Genomic DNA, 7,897 nt, shown 5'->3' on the forward strand with positions numbered 1-7,897 from the left:
CATTGCAGTCTTCCTCTGACAAGACCAGGTTCCCACACACTTCTGCTAGCATTCCACGATGGCTTCAAACAACAATAGTTTAAAAGCTCTTCCCTTTAGGCTTCACTCCAAACCAAAACACACTTCTCCCTCACACAACTAGATAGCTACAACTAGTAATAGCTTGCTTTCCTACTCCAAAATAGCATCAACACTTTGCAACTATAACACTCACACTCAGCCAAAAACTATCAACTGTGACTGGTTTGTGCTTGGGAAGAAGGGAGGTTTATATAGGAAATATGGATGGGAGATGGATCCTCTTCTCATAGGAGAAGGACTTATGCCTTGAGGTAGTTCCATCATTATAGGAGAAAGGAGCCCAAACTGTCATCCTCAACCCCATCCGGCTAAACCATTTACCAGACTTCCATTGTGGAGCTTCTAGAGCTGGAAGCTTCAGCTCTAATTTAAAAAACTTTTCATAACAGGATCGGCGCAACTGGAACATAGCTCAGTCACTCCGGTCGGCGCGATGAATAGTGCTAATATATGCACATCGGCGTGGGGGAGACAAAGGCCATTACTGTCGGTCTTGTAAATTGGGCAAAACAGAAGTTTCAGAGGAAACGGTGCAAAAGGGAAATGATCTGCTCACGAAGAGGAACATAATGGGAGTTTCTTCATGAAGGTAAAGCATGCGGGGTTCACTGTAGAGGTCCTCCAGGATCAAGGAACGAGGAGTATAGGGACAGTGACAAAATTCTTTGTAACAAAGGGAGCTAGGGTTTTCACAAAATCTATGTGATAGGGGTTTCAATGAGACTGACTGGAACCATTTAAGCTCCTAAAACTTGGCGGCAATGTTGGGAACACAACAACATAAGATGATTGGATGCAAGCAAGGCACGGCAACAAGAATTTCAACCATTCATGCAGGTTTTCATAGTTTCACGACAATGTCAGTGACAAGGACCAACCCTAGGGTTTCTCAAGACTTCTCTTCTCTCTCTCTTCTACTAGTGTGTGAATCTTCTCATTATGATATCAACAATAGGCATAAGAGTGTAAGGAGGAAGCTCAAGAGTCGCAAGGGTAGCTGAAAGGTCATGAGGGGAGGTCAAAGGTCACGGTAGGTGAACCATCACCTGACCTCTATAAATGCACCCTCATGTCGCATTAAAAGAGAGGGGAGATTTAACACTTGAAGATAGGCTAGGAATACATAGCAGATTTATGCTTAAGAGCTAGAGCCACTCATTTCTTGGGAGCCAGTAGAGTGGGTTTGCAGTGGGGCTAGGGTTTTGGCATTGGGCAATGGTATGAGCAGCCCATGTTCCACTATTGGGTTTTGACCATTTGGGTGATATGTATTTGTAGTTGTAGCGACATAAATAAGATCCTCTTTATATTTGGCATTGATTCCCATGCTTGCTAATGGTGGTTGTATTAGCTGTCTGATACTTCACTATATTTGTGTGTGCGCTTTCATATATGCAATATGTTATGGACTGATACATAGTGGTTGCATGTATTTTTCGCTTTCAAATCTGTGTTTACTTGTTCCTTGCCATGTCGATGACCTGTTGTGAACCGCTTTGCTATTAACATTTGACATGTTCCCGTTTATTATGTCTAATGGGGTTTTAGCTCACTAATCCCTCTCATGGCATATCTCTTCTTATTGACATTGAGACTTGTTTGTACCTCTTTCTACAATTTGTCAATCTTGGGCCGATTTTGTTTCACTGCCTGAGCATTTCATTTCATTCGTGTCCCACTCTAACACCTTCTCATTTGATAACCAAGAGCATAAACATTCATGGTGGTAGCTGGGCTCACATACCGGATGGGGCTCCCATCCCAAACAATGTGAGGTCTAATTGGGACTTCACACCGGGGAGACCCCTTTAGTTGTTGGATTACATTTAAGCCTGTCAACAGGACCTCAATAAAAATGTCGTTGAGGGGATCAAAACAACTCTGGAAGTCCAGGACCCAAAAAACTGCTAAAAATAGTAAATGCTACTATTATCAAGGAAACAAATGAAACCAACTGGAGGTCTAAGTGGAATAGGTGGGTGGCCACCAATATCCACTTGGATCAAGACTGTTGCATTATTCAGTTATATTAATATAACAGAGATTGAATTATTGTCCAAAATTGTGTAAAAATGTGTGTATATTTTGTGCCCTAGTAGATTTATTGTTGTACATTGTTCCACTATGTAAAGTAGCTTCATTGTGATTCTTGGTTCGAAAGCATCAAAGACTTAAGATTCTATTCTAGACACCGGGATCGTGGAAAAAAACACGTATGTTAAGTCCTAGATTAGTCCCACCACATCCATGGATATATTGGTGTTCTTATGACTAAGGAGACCAATAATTAAGGGGGTGGCATTGTGGTGCACAAGATATGGGTAGAGCTCTAGTGCCACCACTAGGGCCTTGAACCAAACCAACTCCTTGTGGAGCTCAAGCTCTGAGTCGACATACTTGTCTAACTGTTCTACGTATTTCATGTGACCTCCAGGTTGTTGTGAAGGCAATGCTCAAAGGTTGGCACCATCTTCTTTAAGGCCCACATGTCCATGGCCTGGATTGTGCCTTCCATGGCCTCTACCATGCTCGCTCACATTAAATTCATTGTGTATGTTTCTCTGCGGCACTAACTACCAGGGATTGGTCAATGGAGGCTATAATCTTGTTTTGCCTTTGCCTAGTTTATTAGGTAAGGGCTTATTATCAACTTCAGGTCGATCATTTGTCATGGAGTTGTAACTTGGTTATGATACCACTGATCTAGATCATGAAGTGCCAAGATCAAAGGGATTTGACCATCGAGAGGGAGAAGAGAAACACATATTTTGCAATAAAAATAAACTCATTATTAAATAAGGAAAGTTGTTACAACTACAATATGTGGACCCATTTGTCATTTTATAAAGTGAGGCCCAGTGTTTATAACATTCTTGAGTTACAATAACATGGGTAAATATCATGAGTGGTTACAATGGGTGGATGCCACTTTCCATTTATATCAAACACACCCTCCCACCCTCTTAAGTTATTCCTGGGTAGTGGAAGGTGTTACATGAAAATTAACCCAATCTCCAAGGCCTATTATGAGACGGGGTCATAGAATCCTCTTTTTCCAACCTCTTTGAAACTAAAAAAAAATGGCACCATCGTGTTCAACTTGTCAAGAGCTTTCTAATGATATAATTTTTATCTCAATCTGACACATGGGTTGAAAGTTACGCTCATTTAAAGCTTTTTTTAATAATCCTTTCCACATCAATAAGCATGACCACATGGAAATGGCAAATGACACACATGGCTCTACTATGTACCTTAAAATCTAGCATGGCTCCTGCCACATCATAGCACCACTACGCCATTCCTTTAGAAAATACCCTACTCAAACCTCTATAGTGTGATAGTGAATTTCCCATTATTTGGTAGAGAAATTACCATTTAGTGCTCTTCAACAACCGCACCCACACCCTGCAGGTGCTATAAATGAGCTTGACATTAGATGAGTGGTGCGAACATAAAATTTATTGTTCCTTAACACCATAAATTAGTGTGGCGCCTTTTATTACCTCCAATGTGGCATGACCCGTGGTGCCACCAGGCGACCACATTATCCGATGCCATGTCACTTGTCTCCCCTGCTTCTTGTTGACGTCAAGGTGATGTAACCTTACCACATGATATCCTCTAATAGTGCCATGTGTCATCCATAAATTGACTCTTTGGACATCCAATAGAGCCAATTCCACTTACCATGTGTCATGCCACGAAAGCGCCACATCAAGAATATTCCATGTCACCATCCACATAATATCCACGTAGCCTTGCTCGACCTATGTGGCACTTGCCACCTCAACCTGTGTTAGGGGGTCCCATAGGGCCAAGCCCTTTGTAATACACCTTGCTACTCCCTTAGACTAATATTCGGTAGTGGAGGGCGTTACATCGAGCCAACCCGATCTCTAGGTCTTGTTATGGAAATGGGGTCACAAAATCCCTCAAATTACAACCTTATTGAAATCTAAAATAAACACCACCATCACAACCAACTCATCTAGAGCTTTTTGATGATATAAATTTTGGCTCAATCTGACTTATGGATCAAAAGTTATGACTAATTAAAGTCTCACCATTAGAAACCCTGCCACGTGGTTCCCACTAATACTACATCACCCCTTTGGCACTGACATGTCCATAGTTAAGCCTACGTGGCATCTGTCACCTAAACAATCCACACTCAGGTCTGAAATCCACTTGGGCCCTAACATCTACATGACTTAACCTCCAGTTGGCTTGAACTCCACTCAGCCCGACCTCCACTCGACCCGACCTCCAGTCTAATTGGGCCCCATAATCTGGCGCATTCGGCCAGATCAAGCCATTTGATGGTCGACCTTTTATGCTATTTGCATGGTAAAAAAACATGCTTAAGCTTCGACCTTTGGTCTAATAGAGCCCCACCATCTAGTGCATTCATGAAACATTTAAAGGAAAATTTGTCATTTTAATATGAATATTTTACACCTCCAATGCTTGTAGAACTTAGTTCAGAGAATAAATTTAAATCTCTCAAAAACCGACCCAACCCAAAAATTGCATACATTAAACAAAGGGAATTTATTTCCAATTCAAAACACAACATTCTTATAGAACGAAAACACTAAGATCAAGGTTCCTCTCACAAGACTTTAACATGTTGCTCCATCCTTTATCTACATTTATTTTAAATCAAGCGCACGAGTTGAACAAGAAACCCCTTAACAATATTAAATAGGACAAACATTCATCAAAAATCAATAAACAACTAAACATCAAATAAATTATGCTCACAAGGTTGTGCATGCCCACATGCAATATATACTCATGCATATCAAAATCAAGACCTCGTTTTTTCAACATATATCAAGACCACCTGTCTTCAATTTCACATACAAATTAAGCATGAAAGTAATTGTAAATCACAGAACCTGCACGACCACATGCAATATAATAAATTTACATGGGAATTCAAGGCATTTAACTTATAACCCCATAGCAAAAAGTCATATAATCCACATGACATTCAAGGAAATTCAACCAATTAATGTCATGCACCTATTTCCTACAATCATGCAATATTCCACAAAGTTATACATTAAAGTCAACAATAAACAATCTTTAATTTCACATATCTTAGCTGAATGCACTCTTCTACCATAAAGCAACAAAAACTTAAGGTGAGACTTTGATTTTCCACCCAACCTTAGACTAATTGTAGCCAAAATCAGTTGTAGTTGTCACCCACGAGCTAGATCCACGATCCAAGGTGATTTCCTTCGACAACTTCAGTAAAAAACCATACTCAGCTCAAGGAGGATGGGAATTATATATATATGTGTGTGTGTGTGTGTATATATATATTTATATGTATATGTATATGTATATATGTATATGTACATATATACATATACATATACATATACATATAAATATATATATACATATACATATAAATATATATATACATATACATACATACATATACATATACACACACACACACACACACACACACACACACACACACACACACACACACACACACACACACACACACACACATATAGACACACACACACACACATACAGACACACACACAAGTTGTTTATTAGTTAGGAAAGCACTGTAGGAATTTACATTACCGGGTGATTTATTGACTATGGCAAGCACCTTGAGTGATTTGCAGTCATTCTAGCAAACACTCATCTACCATCTCCTTAGAATTTTCTTAAGCTTCTCCAAGCTTGGACACATACACAATCCATAGTTTCAAAACACAAGGAAATCCATCCCCTCAGCCTTAACAAGCCTTACCAACGCTCCTCATGTACTGAAGTTTAGCTCCTTACCAAATCAAATTCCTTCAACCCATGATCCATCAAAAGACCAAAAGAAGAATAAGAACTAAAATCAAAATCCCATCCCCTCTTTGGCTGTCCAAATGCCTTTTTATTATCTTTCTTGTGTGTTTCTTCATGTTCCTCTTGGAACCTTCTTCTAATCTTTCTTGTTAATTGCACCATTAAATAAGCAATGGTGCTAACTAACACCCCACAAGTTCATTTTCCTCTTCCTTCTTAGATCATGGATATGTGGTCCCACTCTTTAGGCCATTAATAAAAATACAACCATTTACAATTCATAGTAACATTACATTACAAAAATAAGGGGGAAAGTATTCTAAGGGTGTCACACACTTCATGCAAAATTGTGGTTTCACATTATACAAAATTTGGTGCCCATGACACAATTGTATCATTAGTTGCTAATTCATTTCTCTCTCCCTCAAGACAGAGATATTTTTGTCCTGCCACAATTTTATAATGCCACAATAAGGTGTTATACCAACCGGGCGAGGTGCGATGCATAATTTATTGTCAAGTGACGAAAGGAAACTATATCCAACACCCTTTGTCAAACACATATGTTTCCAAAGCATACATCGTATACAAATACTGAGAGTGATGCAACATGACGTGAAGTTTGATGTCGAACGACGAGAATATTTTTGTCTTGCACCCTGTTAATATTGCCCTAGTCGGAATGGGCAACGCATGCCACAAACCAGGGGAGGTGCAATACGTCATGATTTTTTTGTCCATCCAATAACGGGGAAATCTTCGTCTTCTCCCTTAGATCTTCGTCAAGACTAAGTTATTTCATGTAAGGCCATTCAAAGGCTTATACAACCAAAATATAAGTATGTAGCTATAATACATAGACATAAAAACTCCAAGAGTTCCTGAGACTCTATCGAGCTTTCTTTGGGTTTGAGCGAGATCTAGCACATACCTGCGATCAGATTGAAAACTCCATTTGAAATAACATGCATTATAGATGACATATGAATAATTAATAACATCAATAACTCACAAAACTACTCTACCATCAAAGATTAATCGCGAGTTGAGCACTAACAGATTATTGCTCAGTAAGTTTAGTTACAACATCATCTCATTAAATTGTTACATATGCCTGTATTGCACGTTACACCAGGGCATAATCCATTCTCTGCATAACAAAATACATTATTGTATTAAATAAGGCAGCGAGTCTTTCATTTCATAAGCATGTCGACTATGAGAGTACTAGAATTAATAGTCAATTGCATGTATTCATGCAATCAATCACATTTACTTATAAAATCAAGAAACATTTATATCATCCACGTAATACTGACTTTTCAATTCAACCAAAAGGGCATACATACAAAGTTGCACATCAAGGACATGCATCACTTTTTAATAACCATTCAGGAGTTAACAGAAAGCCATACACTGACCAATAACAAACCAGTCATGTAATCACTCATATTCAAATATACATAAGTCATGACCCTTATCTGAATGGGTAGAGTCGCTAGAAACTGAAGGTGGGAAATTAAACTCTCCATGCAACCACAGGTCAACTACACTATAGTCTTTCTTGCAGTCATCCACCCCCAAGGCAAATCCATGATCCAAGGGATTGTTTCTTAGGGATTCCAACTAGGTTGAGCTAGGGCATTCCTAGTTTTCTAGGAGTATGTATTTTCTTTATAGGTGGTTTATAACTTGATTTTTCAAGGTCAACACTAGAGGAATTTGTAGCACACTGTTTGGGTGGTTTATCGGTTTACTTAGCAAGCACTAAGTGGTTTATCTGCATCCTCAACAAGCACTCAGTGGTTTATTAGCCCTTTCAGCAAGCACCCCACTAGATTTCCACCCTGCCTAATGGTTTATCACCCTTACAACAGGCATATGAGTGGCTTATCAACTTACTTGCCAAACATTAAGTGGTTTATTACTTTCCTTAGCAAATACTTAGTGGTTTATTAGCTCTTTTCAACAAGCACTC

General features: G+C 39.2%; 1 pseudogene; it reads right to left on the reverse strand.

Moving 5' to 3' along the window:
* LOC149167393 (uncharacterized) overlaps positions 1–2,608 on the reverse strand; it is an 83,274-nt pseudogene extending 80,666 nt beyond the window's left edge.
* Positions 2,609–7,897: the final 5,289 nt, after the last annotated feature.

This window comes from Pinus tabuliformis, chromosome 5_1 (genome assembly GCF_031772625.1).
Source record: "Pinus tabuliformis cultivar Carrire ecotype Pingquan chromosome 5_1, CPIR1, whole genome shotgun sequence".
Classification (NCBI taxonomy): domain Eukaryota; kingdom Viridiplantae; phylum Streptophyta; class Pinopsida; order Pinales; family Pinaceae; genus Pinus; species Pinus tabuliformis.